Here is a 13,899-nt window from a genome sequence, read left to right on the forward strand (position 1 = left end):
CAATTCAATTTTCAAGTACTCTATTTTTACTCTTTTTTTTTTTAATACAAGATAGAATTTCTACTCTAACCTAATCTAAGTGTATATGTGTGTGAAGCTCCCTCCTGGAGACTTGAACCTCAGCCTTTACCCCCCACAAACATTTATACTTGTGGAGTGACCACTGCACCAAGGGTGTGCGGTGGTACTCTATTTTTACTAATGATGAAGTTTTGTTACAAATTTAATTGTAGTCAATGTCTATAACTCTATTTGATATCTTTTTATTAGATGTAATTTCAATATCCACAGTTAGATTATACTTTTTTCTTATATCCTTTATGTTTGCAAAATTTCTAGAAGATCAAAGATCAATAGCTATGTTATCAATCAAATATTTAAATTTCAAATTTTTGTAGTCTAAAATTATGTATAAAAAATAAGTTTATAGATCGAATAGTAAATAATATCCTATTTGTCATGATTTTTATTTTTTATTTTTGCTTCTTCTACGTTCTCTTTTATTTTGAATAGAAAAATCTCAAGGCATTCAGCAAACATAAATTTCCAATGCACAAAAAGAGATTACTGAATGGAAAATTATGGTACTCCTCCCCCCCACCCCCCCCCCCCCAAAAAAAAAAAAGCCCTATCAAATTAACTAAATAACTAATTTATAAAATTCAATATTAATGTTTCAAAATGTGAGTGATTTATGGGGAAAATTTTCACACTTTATCTATATTTTAAGGAAAAAATGTTTAATATAATAAAGAATGTAAGGCACAATTTTTTTGAGTTAAAGTTAACTTATGGAATAAATTTTTTTTACTTAAAAATTTTATTATATTTATTATTTAGCTGGCCCCCCCAGAAAAAATTTATGGCTCTGCCGCTAAGAAAGCCAATAACTCAACCATGGTAGTCTAACTTATCTCACAATCCCTTAAAAGTTATCATAATTTTTTAATGGAGCTTGTGTTGTGCCTTTGTGTCAAAACTATGGTTTTAAAAACCTAAACAGTCAAAGAACTAGAAAAGAGACTAGTTCCTTCTTTCTTTCTTTCTTTTTTTTCTTTTTTTTTTTCTTCCCATTTTTGACCAATTTTTTTGCCGATTTCCTAGTTTTGTCCGGAACGGTTCCTAGTCCAATTTCCAACCATCCAATCTAGTCTAGTTTCAAAAAACAATTGTTAGAACCTCATTCCATCTCTATCTCTCTTGCATGTGTTTGTTTCTCCAAAAAAAAAAAAAAAATCATAGTAGTTTAAGGTATTGCCAAGTAGTACATTCCTTGAAAGGAAAGAAAATTTTTTTAATTTAGCTTTTTAGCTCGTCAAATTTTTTTATTTATGTCAATGTATTCATTAATTGCTATGTGTTAATAAGGTAAAAAGCATTTAATTTCATGTATTAATTATCTATATATGGTGTAGTAATTAATTATTTATTTAACATGAATTTATGAGGTTATTTTAAAATAATTATTAAATAAAAATTTTATTTGGAATAATTAGGTTATGTTTGGTAACAGTTTTTATTTTCTATGTTCAAAAACTTTTTTTTGGGAATATAAAGAAAAAATAATTTTCTTGTATTTTTGAAATCAAAAACATGTTTGGTTAGTTGAAATTGGCCAAAATGGCCAAATGGCCATAAAATCGTAAGTATATAGTTAGTAGACCCAGTTTGCAAACATTATAATTTACTAGCATCTCGAGTCTTAAAGACTCGATTTTGAGACTATAAATCGAGTCTTTAAGGCTCGGTTTGTATGTTTGGATCAGATCTGATGTGGCATTTTTTTTCACGTGGTGTGTACTTGGAAATCGAGTCTCTAAGACTCGATTTCTAACCCAAAAATTTTTTAAAAAATTTTAAGTCTGTACATGCCGAAATACCCAAAACAAATTTCAGAAACCTCACCACTACTCAGATCAAATTAGAGGGAGAGAAAGAGCTTAGAGGGAGAGAACCTCACCGCTACTCAGATCATATCAGAGGGAGAGAAAGAGCTCAGAGGGAGAGAACCTCACCACTAAACCTCACCAGCGCGGCCTGGGGCTCGCGTCGGCCAGCGTCGTGCGCGGCCAGGGGGTCGCGCACGGCCTAGGTCTCCAATATCTTCTCTCTCTTTCTGTTTCTGGTTTTCTTTCTTTCTTTTTTTTTTTTTCTCTGGGTTTTTCTCTGATGTTCTGGTGTTTGCTCTGAGTTGGTCCTATTTATAGGGGTTAGAAATCGAGTCTTAGAGACTCGATTTCTATGTGGTCCACGTGGAAAAATATGCCACATCGGATGTAATTAGAGCATGGAAATCGAGTCAATGATGCTCAATTTATAGGCCAAAATCGAGTCTTTGAGACTCGAGATGCTAGTAAATTATAATATTTGCAAACTGGGTCTACTAACTATATACTTACGATTTTATGGTCATTTGGCCATTTTGGCCGTTGAAATTAAAAAGATAGTTTTTTTTGAAAAAAAAAAATAGAAAATAACAAAATATGTTGTTACTAGGATTTGAACTCTAATACTAACTCATTAAATGAGACAAGTTCATTAAATTAAATAGTTTTTTCACTGACTTTTAAAAATTAGAAACTGAAAACAGTCTTTTGTATGTTTTCAGTTTCCTTCACAAATTGAGTTTTGAAAACAGTTTTTGTTTTCTGTCCATTTTGGATTACCAAACAAGTTTTTTAGTCTTAAAAATAAAAAATTGTTTTTGGAAACAGAAAATAAAGAGAAAAAACAGTTACCAAACATACCCTTATTATCACAACAAATAATTTATTTGAAATATGACTTTTTTTTTTTTTTTTGAAAGTCTGAAATATGACATTCTTACTTATTTTTAGTTTTTTGGGTAACAATTGGGACAAAAAACGAATTTAATAATACATGGAATCATATATATAAATATATATATATATATATATATATATATATATATAAAACAATGGTATACTTAAATTACTTAAATATTTTTTAACTCATTAATGTAATATGTTCATATGTTTAACTATATAGTCTATATTAGTCTTAACAAAATTTCATTTCCTAAATATTTTTAAAGGCATATATTGTAGGGGCTGGCTTTCGTTCCTTAGCCCAAAATATGAATAAACTTAAGCCCAAAGAGCTCAATACAATGAATTTGTAGAGAGTAGGCTTAAAAGTTGGGCTTTGATGGGTCAAACCATACGCATAATGAATCAAAGACACAATAAAGCAAAGAAAGACAAATCTAAAACAAGAAAATCCTTCCTCAGCAAAGTCCGAGGAGAATGATTCTTAAGTTTAGTTCTTTTAGACTTGGATACAATTTCAATTTTTTGTTGCTACAGTGTGTTCTCTATAGATTTTCTAATCCCTTCTCTCTGGAGGGTCTCTTACATTAGATAGCTCCCTTTAGATGATCTTGGCCCTCCATTTGTTGATCATCTAGGCCACTACTTGAGTGCTTGTCCCATCAGACACCCTCCCAAGCCCCTTGTGAATTAGGACAACCAAGACAGCACTGTTCAAGAGTCTTCTCCACATAAATGCAACCAGGAGGTTTGGTAGGATGCATTAAATGTGGTGGTAATCACCATCCCTTCAGTTATGTCAAGGCTAACCCCCTCCCCGAAACTCTTTCTTTATAGTATGACCTTCTCTAGTAACGTGCCACTGACGTGGCCCTATTGTCCGAGCGTGTGACCTCCTCAGCGCGATAATGAACTCCTTAGCCATGGGTATGACACATGGCACAAGTACATTATTCAAATTCTTGTGCCTCACGATAGCCTCTCAAAACTCTGGTTGTTTCCTCTTATCCGAGGAGAAAAATGGGGTTTTGACTTTGGATAATTAATTCCACACACTTCTTTGACTTCCACACGTGAAAGTGTCACTTCGCGTGTCCCGTAACCGTTCTAACGCTTCGGAGTCCGCAACGTCTTGTTAAATGCTCCAAGTGGCGTTTTGTTCCCCATGTCCTACGATAAGATGGAGATCCTACAGCTGGCGTTTCTTCTCAAATTTCAAGCAAGATAACTCCCACCCTATTCTACTTCCTATATAAGACACCTAAGGGGTTCATTTCTCTCACTGTACCAATCTTCGAACTCTCAAGACTTTCCAAATCTCCAAACTCTCAAGACTTCCTAGATCTTCAAGCTTTCGAGAAGCTTTTGAGGTGACCCTTATCCTTATTCTCGTAAGCTTCTTTGTTCTTAGGCTATTTTCTCCTCGGCCAGTCTGTTTTCTATTTCTGCCTTCATATAAGTTTCTCTTTTTTCTCCTTAGTCCGCCTAGATGGAGGAATTTAAAGCCTTGTATCACATTCCCCAAGGCGTTTCCTTATGGTATTGCCCTTCGGATGAGTGGCTTACCCACAGAAGGGAAGAGGAGGTTGTCATTCCCTTGACTTCCTTCATAGAAGGGGGGATGAGGCTACCCATGGGGAGGGTGACTAGAGACTTCTTGATAGCCCATAGGATCTACCCTCACCAGTGTGCGCCCAACCTATTTAGAGTCTTGGGTAGCATAGACACTCTCAATGAGCAAATAGGGTTAAACCTCACCTGGCACGACGTTGTTTGGATGTACGAGTGCCATTTGTTGGCGGACTTGGGCTATTACCTTAAGTCTAGGTCTTCAGTGGTTAGGCTCATCTCGTGTCTTCCCAAGTCCAACAAGGGCATGAAGAATGACTACCTGATCGCTTCTGGTGAATGCCACGACGGTCTTCACTACCCAACCCGAAAGGGAGAGCCAAGTGAGGTATCCTAGGTTTAGATCTTTTAACTTGGGCACTAATTCCTTAGCTTTGCTACTCTCTCCTTTTATTTAGTATTTCATTTCTTTCTAATGGAGGGCTTTATTGTTCTAACCCTAGTTTTGTTTCTTGGCTATTTTTGCAGAGAAAACATACGTGGCCCCCAACATCAACTTTGTCAACGTCGCAGACCTCAACAAAGTTATAAGGTCTGAGGTGTTTGTGAGCGAGGACAGACAGTTGAGAGCCGTCCACCTCATCCTCGACTTCCAGCCCTTGTTCGGCAAGTTCCAAGACGTGGGCCACGCAATCAGGGCAGGAGATCCTCTGCTAGCTAGAATATACATCTCGGTGCCAAGATTTTTAGCCCGAGAAGACATTGTGCCAATTAAGTTGCCCTCCCTTCACTTTCCCTACGAAACTGGAGTCTTAAGGGAAGAAACAGCTTCATCACAGCTATCACTTGAGGTGGAGATAGACTAGTTTCGTCTCGAGGAAGAGGGAGAGGGGCAAGAAGAGCCTGTGATTCAGGTCTCAAACTCAGAAGACGAGCTCGATAAGCTTTTAGGTGTTCGCACCTCCAGTCTCATTATCGTACACGTAGACAATAGCTCCAAGGAAGAAGAAGAGAAGATGGCCCTAAACAAGAAGAAGGGCTTACATGAGATCCTTGTAGAAAGGGCTAAGGGGTCGGCATCCAAGGACACCCCAGGGTCCCAGCCCCTTCTTGCTCTCCCCCCCCCCCTCCTCCTCCGATAGTTAACCCGTTCGCCGTGACCAACCTAAAGAAGAAAAAGAAGGAGAAGGAGGTGCCCGAGGAGGGGGAGGTGGTCCCCCACCCAAAAGGAGCCCAAGCAGCGGAAGACGGCCAAAGGTTAGGGGAAGGCCTCCTTAATTGAGAGTAAGGAGGCCAAGCACTCTACTGACGTGTGCCATCCAACTTGGAACCCTTGGTTAGAGTTGGATGGTGCAGTGGTACCCTAGAGCTCCTCTATCAGGGAGTTCTAGAGAGGTCACGCCATCACGTGGTTGACGTTCTGGAGTAGCCTCTCCTGCTGCCTAAGAATATGGACGCCTTGAAGAACATGAGGCAGTAGGATCTCTTTATATCCCTGAAGAGGGACTTAGCCTTAGTGAGCTTCTCAACTTGGTCCCATTGATCTTGTGCTAGTCTTTTTGTTTACTTATCTCACAGAGTGTTTTTGTTGTCTTTGCGCAGGCCATCCAGGAGGTTTTCACCACTAAGGAATAGGTGAAAGACGCTCGCAAGGAGGCGAGGCTCACGGATAACCTCCATGCGGAGGCAAGCAAGTCCCTTGCCATCGCCGAGGGCAGGAACAAGGAGCTGGCTCTAAAGCTGGCTATCACGGATAGGGACCGGAGGAGCACGAAGGTTGGCCTTAGGAACGTCGAGGCACAAACGGAAGAGCAACGCCAAAGGCACCACTACACCGAGATAGAGCTGGCCACGGCCAAGCAACAAGTGTTGGAGTTGAAGGCAGAGCTATTTAAGGCTAAGGAGGCTACCCAAGTGACTCAGGTAGCTGCGGACACTGCAGGGCAGAAGTTTTATGACTTCGGAGTGCAAGAAACTGAGGCTCGACTGACTGAAGAGTTAGCTGGGGTCTGTAGGGAATACTGCCTCGAGGTTTAGACTGAGGTCCTGAATGTGGCTGGAGCTCCTGCAAACTCAAAGTGGAGGAAAGTCGAGAACGTCTACTATCCCGAGGACCTCCAAAAAGTCCCTGAAGCAACCCTCGAGGAAGTTGTCCCTACTAACTGTGGCTAAGCAGCCTCCTCCTACCCAGGCCCTTCTTCCCCCTTCCGAGGCTACCAAAGAGCCTACTAAGGCTGGTGACCAAGGTAGTGGGGTAGAGGTGGCCAAGGGTAAGGAGGCTGGCTAAAGCAGAGCCCAACCAAAGGACAAAGGCAAAGGTAAGAAGGCCACTCTCAAGGCGAAGGAATCTGAGACGGCCATGCCTCAAGCCGTGGCCTAGGAGAAGGAGGCCGCTGATCCTCCTGTTCCTCTGCTGGTCAACAAAGAATACCTTCACCTAGCGAAGGCTTAGCTTAGGATTTTTCTTTCTTTCTTTGTACTTTTTCCTTTGGTTAGGGCAGTTTGCCCCAGTCCATGATGTACTTTTCATTTTGTTGAATGAAAAGATATTACTTTTTGGCTTTGTGGACCTTTGTTTTTCTTGCAATGTTTGTCTCTAGTTCGCTGTAATTATTGTTTTTCCTTGTGCTGAGACTTTAAATTGATGGTGCTCCTAAGGGTGAACACCCCTACTTTAACAAAAGGTAACAGTAATGACTGGTTGTTAACATAAATAAACTGCTCCCATGTAAACAGTGAGAAAATGATTATCACCTTGATTAAGGTATATTCTAACCCCTAAAGTTAACAGCTGCTCATGTAATTAACAGTTTGACTATTACCTTTCATGCAGTTAGCAGTGTAGTTGGACAACTTTACCTTATTTGTGGCACTTGGCATCTAGTGACTAAACCTAAAAAGCAAACTTTGTATACCTCAGGTAAATAGCTCAATGGGTGAAGTGTACTTCTGGATTTTCTACTTAACCCTAAATGATAGTGAAGTTCATGTTTATCCAGAGTATATGATCCAAGAGGGCCATCATACTTAGAATTTCACTAAGCACTCCATTCCACCGTAGGCTTATATAATTATAAGTGTTTATTTACTCCAAAGCATGTGGTCCGAGGAACCCAACATTACCAAGGTCCTGTTTAACACTTAAGCAAATAACCAAGAATATTAATTTACCCAAGGTATGTGGTCTGAGGAGCCAGGCATGACCAAGGTTCTATTTAATATTCAAACAAGTAATGGAGAGTGTTAATTTACCTGATGCAGGTGGTCTGAGAAGGCAAGTATAACGAAAGTTTTGTTTAACACTTAAGCAAATAACCAGGAATATTAATTTACCTAAGGTATGTGGTCCGAGGATCCAAGCATGACCAAAATTCTATTTAATATTCAAACAAGTAATAAAGAGTATTAATTTACCCAAGGCATATGGTCTAAGGAGCCAGACATAACCAAGGTTCTGTTTAACACTTAAGTAAATAACAAGGAATATTAATTTACCCAAGATATGTGGTCCGAGGATCCAGGCATGACCAAGGTTCTGTTTAATATTCAAACAAGTAATAAAGAGTGTTAATTTACCTAAGGCATGTGATCTGAGGAGTCAGGCATAACCAAAGTTTGGTTTTAACACTTAAGCAAATAACCAGGAATATTAATTAACCCAAGGTATGTGGTTCGAGGATCCAAGCATGACCAAGGTTCTGTTTAATATTCAAACAAGTAATAGAGAGTGTTAATTTACCCAAGGCATGTGATCTGAGGAGTCAAGCATAACCAAGGTTCTATTTAACACCTAAGTAAATAACTAGGAATATTAATTTACCCAAGGTATGTGATCTGAGGATCCAAACATGACCAAGGTTCTGTTTAATATTCAAACAAGTAATAGGGATGACACGTAATGCTAGAAAAAAGAACATGGCAGATATGCCTTTCACTAATAATAGTACCTTTGCAGGTTACTTACATTCCAGAGGCGTGGTACAACATTTTCATCTAAGTCTTCCAAGAAATACGCATTTATGCCTGCTACCGAGGTAACACGGTATGGTCCTTCCCAATTGGGCCCCAATTTTCCCCATCCTGGATTTTTTGCAGTACTCACAACCTTTCTTAGCACTAAGTCCCTAGGTGATAACGGCCTCAATCTCACACTTAAGTTGTACCCTTGCTTAAGCTTCTATTAATAGTATGCCATCTGAACCATGGCATTTTCTCTCCGCTCTTCAACCAAATCCAAACTCTTTTCCAACAGGTCGTTGTTGCTGCTTAGGGTGAACGAGCTTGTCCTTAGCATTAGGAATCCAGTCTCCAGAGGAATCATAGCTTCGGCCCCATACGACATTGAGAAGAGTGTCTCTCCTGTTGATCTACGAGGGGTGGTGCGATACGTCCAAAAAACGTGTGGCAGCTCTTCTACCCACCTGTCTTTTGCCTCATCCAACCTCTTCTTGAGTCTGTTTACTATGACCTTATTGGCAACCTCGACCTACCCGTTCCCTTGTAGATAAGCCAGAGTTAAGTACCTGTTCCTGATGCCCAAGTCACAACAGTATATTTTGAAAGTTTTGCTATCAAATTGAAGCCCGTTATTTGAGATGAGGGTATGAGGGATCCCAAATCGGGTGACAATGTTCTTCCACACAAACCTTCTGGCATCCACGTCCCTCATGTTCTCCAATGGCTCAGTTTCAACCCACTTGGTAAAGTAATCAGTGCCGACCAAAAGCCATCTCCGATTTTGCTGCTTTGGGGAAGGGCTACAATATCCAAGCCCCATTGAGCAAAAGGTTAGGGACTGGACAGAGGGTTGAGGACACTCCCTGGCTGATGGATATTCGGAGCAAATCTCTGACATTGGTTACACTTTTTCACGTATTCCTGTTCTTTTTTTTGCATATTTGGCCACCAATACCCTTAAGTAAGGGACTTGTGGGACAGTGACCTGCCCCCTGTATGACTACCATAACTGTATGACTACCATAAATTCCCTCATGTAACTCTTCTAAGAGTAGCTCCACCACTTTAGGATGAACACATAGTAAATAAGGCCCAGAAAAGAAGCACTTATACAGCTTTTGATCCTCGGATAACCAGAACTGAGGAGTCTTTCTCCGCACCTTATCAGCTTCCCCTTTCTCCTCGGGTAAGACGTCATCCTTGAGAAACAACATAATGGGGTCCATTTGACTAGGCCCCACCCTGATTTGGTGAATAGGGATTCCCTACTCTTTGACCTCGGCAGGCTTATACAAGTCTTCAACCAGGAGAACCTGAGGTAAACACTACACCAAGGAGGTTGCAAGGGTAGCGAGGGAGTCAACATGCATGTTTCTACTCCTTGGGACTTGTTGTAAGGAGAAGGATTCAAACCCTAATTGCAAACGCCTAACTTGACTCAAATAGTCCTGCATTTTCATGTCCCTGGCTTCCGATTCTCCCTTTACTTGGCCTACAACCAATCTCGAATCGAAGAATATTTCCACTGTCCTTGCTCCCATTCTTAGAACCATGGCCATTCCCTCCAGCAAAGCCTCATACTTAGCCTCATTGTTTGTGGCCAAGAAGCCCAATCTTAAGGATTTCTCGACAATGATCCTTTCGGGAGACGTCACAACTAGCCCCACTTCAGATCCCCTTTAATTTTCCGCGCCATCAACATACATCTTCTAGGATAAAGGCCCCTGCGGGGAGATCACGCCAATTGACACGCTCTTCCTTGTCCTCTCTTATTGGGGACTCAACAAACTTGGCCACCAAGTCCGCGAGGACTTGGCCCTTAATAGAAGTGTAGGGCATATATTTGATATCCAAAGCTCCTAAGATTGTTCCCCATTTTGCAATCCACCCCGTGTAGTCAGCCCTCCAAAGCAATGATTGAAGGGGAAGCTAGGTGAAGACCACAATGGTGTGAGCCTGGAAGTAATGAGGGAGCTTCTACGTAGCATGTACCACTGCCAAAATAGCCTTCTCCAAGGGTAAGTAGCATATCTCTGCCTTATGCAGCGATTTTCTCATATAATAATCTACGCTTAAACGATGATTTAGAGATCTGATTAAGAGCCCTACTCATAGCATCATTGCCTAGACCTTCACGAAATAGATTCTTACTCCCCCGTGTGTAATAATGGTCCTCATCGTACGAAAAAAACTCACTGGAAGGAGTCCTAGACCTGAGCCTGTAGCTACCACCTTCATCATCATCGGAAGAGGGGTCAGAATTTGAGGGAGTCCTTCTCCGCCACTCGCGGCGTAGCCTCTTGCGAAAACGGTCAATCTCCAACTGCATACTTCTGGTATTTTCCTCATAGGAGATGTAACTCCCGCCTCAAGACTGGCCCCTTCTAGTGTGCGTGGTGTGCACACTAACCTCACAGTCCCTCCTTCGCTCAAGGTTAAGGAACTGGTCCTGGCGTTGGGAACTAATAAACTCCTCCCAGTCTTGCCCTGATCCTACCATGGTTGGACGTTCAACTCATTAAAGCTCAAGCTTTCCCACAAACGGTGCCAATTGTAAGGGCTAACTTTCGTTCCTTAACTCAAAAGATGAATGGACTCAAGCCCAAAGAACCCAATACAATGAATTTATAGAGAGTGGGCTTAAAATCTGGGCTTTGATTGGTCAAATCATACACATAATGAATCAAAGACACAAGAAAGCAAAGAAAGACAAGTTTAAAACAAGGAAATCCTTCCTCGACGAAGTCCAAAAAGAATGATTCTTGAGTTTAGTTCTTTTAGACTTGGATACAATTTCAGTTCTTGTTGCTATAGTGTGTTTTCTACAGATTTTTCGATCCCTTCTCCCTGGAGGGTCTCTTACATTATATAGCTCCCTTTAGATGATCTTGGCCCCCCATTTGTTGATCATCCAGGCCACCACTTGAGTGCTTGTCCCATCAAACACCCTCCCAAGCCCCTTGTGAGCTGAGGCAGCCAAAGCAGCACTGTTCAAGGGTCTTCTCCACATAAATGCAGCCATAAAGTTTGGTGGGATGCATTAAATGTGGTGGTAGCCACCATCCCTTTAGTCATGTCCGGGCTAACCCCCTTCCCGAAACTCTTTCTCTACAATATGACCTCTGCTAGTAATGCGCCACTGACTTGGCCCTACTGTCCGAGTGTGTAACCTCCTCGACGCGATAATGGACTCCTCGACCATAGGTATGACATGTGGCACAAGTACCTTCTTCATATTCTTGTACCCCACACACACACACACATATATATATTGAAAAACCCATCGTTGGATTACATATTCTTTATTATGATAACACGTATGCTAAATTTCATGTCATTCAAATGTTCTCTACTATTTGATCTATATATTCATTGTATATGTATAATTTTATAATATAAATACTTGAAATATAAACATATATTTCATAAATGATATAGTTATTGATCTCTTATTATCTTGAAATTTTGCATGCATGTAAAGTATGAAAATAAAATATAATTCAATGGTGGATTTGAAAAATTATCATCCAACAAAAAATATATTGATTGATGTAATATTACTTAATATTACACCAAATGTAAGTTGAACCCAATAAACATAAATATACGCGAGCGCATGCTATGTAATTGTAGGGGCCTTTTTTGCGTTGTGCGTTGGGCTGGGCTGCTTCCTGCGGTATTGGGCCCGAATGTTTCTGAGTAAGGGAGTTGAGACCGGTCCAACTATAACTCAACTTGGGCCGGCTTGCACACAAACTATGCCTCGTCTACCAGGAGTATGCTTACGGCAAACAGAACTATTTCAGATGAGTTACGGCAGGCAGATATAATAATAATAACAAAACAGAGTACTCTGACTATTTAATGGAAAATGGCCAAGTAATCCCTACTTATAAAACATAATTACAGTCGTAACAATGTCATTTACAAAGAAAGTAAAGGAGAAAGAAAGTGATATGAACTAATCAAGAATGGGCATAAAGTCAAATTTAAGTTTGGTCCGCAGAAGCAAAACCAAAGAGGGGAGAACGCCTCCTCTCAATGCAAATAATCTCCTAGAAAAAGATTCTACCGTAGGGATTAATGGCTTTGAGGGAGTCGGACCTGAATAGTTAATGCCCAAAAGGAATCCTTGTTATGTTTTGGAAAAGAGCAGGATTTGAAGGGGGAGAGAGGGAAATCGACCTACTGGTACATGCCCATTGTATTATCCCTCTTTTTTCTTTTTTTTTTCTCTCTTATCTTTTTTCCTTTCTCTTGTTTTCTTTTTATTCTTTTCTTTTTTACTCCGCCATACTCCCTATTTTTGGATCCCTTTTTCAGGGCACGACAAGGGTCCTTTTATAGTGCTTGCCGTGACCAGATTTTACCACTTTTTCCCTTAACTGCCTTTGTCTGGTCTGAGCGTACTTGCCGACCACCAAAGGGTTCGTTTGTGTGCCACTCACCCTTGCTAGACAAAGGCAGGTTTGTTTCATTCGTTAGTCCACCGTAGCACTCTTACCTGCCACGGCGTAAATGCTTTCTCTCTCTTTCCCTCAAGGCATGCACCTAACGGTTCCCCCCCTCAACCTTGCCTCTTTTGGGTAGTCTGTCATCCCAGCAGGACGTACCTCCCAAAAGGGTTTAGGCAGGAGCCGCAAAATAGGTCTTTTCCCCTCTCCTTACCACCAAACCATACCCCCTTTACCTCTTACCTCTGACCCATGACCCCACCACGTCCCATATTGGCTGGGTACAGGCTGGTGGTGCATGGGCCTTGCACGTGCTTTCCTTTTAGATATGTCCAAAAATCGGCCTGCTGCTCATGCGTTTGCCGCAGTCTAGAGCTTTGTTTGCACAGTCTGCCTTATTTCTTCATTCTTTTACATGGACCGTTCTTTGTTTTCCCGCTCTACTCACGAGTTGGGCTTTATTTGATGATGGGTCTTACATTTCTTTGGCCCACTTGTTGGTTTCCTTTATTTCTTGTAATGTTGTTCTGTTATTCCTGCCGTAACAACTTAATCCTGCTGGGCCTCTTTTAGGCCAGCCGTTTATTCCTTCCCTTAGTGGCTTGATACGACCACTGTTTTGCTTTTACTTATGGGCTCCTATATCCCTTTGGGCTTTCCTTTGGGCATCCACGGCCCGTTTGCTTTCTTTGGACTTCCTCGGCCCATTCGCTAATTCCACACTCCCATGAGCTTTTTACTAACTTCATTGGGCTTCCTTGGCCCAATAACCTTATTCTCATCCTTGAGATTTATGAGTCTGTCATAAACCCCTTACTTTCTTAGTTTGCATTTCCTTGGGCCTGCGGCGGCCCTTTCTCGCTTTTCTACCTCATACACTACCCATGGGATGCTATTTCTTTCTTTCCGGGCTTCTTTGAGCCCACTTGCCTCTTCAAGACCCATTTGTTTATTTCTTGGGCCTGTGATCCATTATTCCTACCGCTTAGACCTAATGGTTTTGTTGCCTACTTTGTCAATTCTTTGTTGCCCTTGTTATTGGGCTTTCTTTCTCACAAATGGCTCTCAACAGTAATTAAATAGAATATTAATACGTGTAAATGCATTACTTTCATATATTAATTTTTTAT

This window comes from Quercus lobata, chromosome 2 (genome assembly GCF_001633185.2).
Source record: "Quercus lobata isolate SW786 chromosome 2, ValleyOak3.0 Primary Assembly, whole genome shotgun sequence".
Taxonomy (NCBI): domain Eukaryota; kingdom Viridiplantae; phylum Streptophyta; class Magnoliopsida; order Fagales; family Fagaceae; genus Quercus; species Quercus lobata.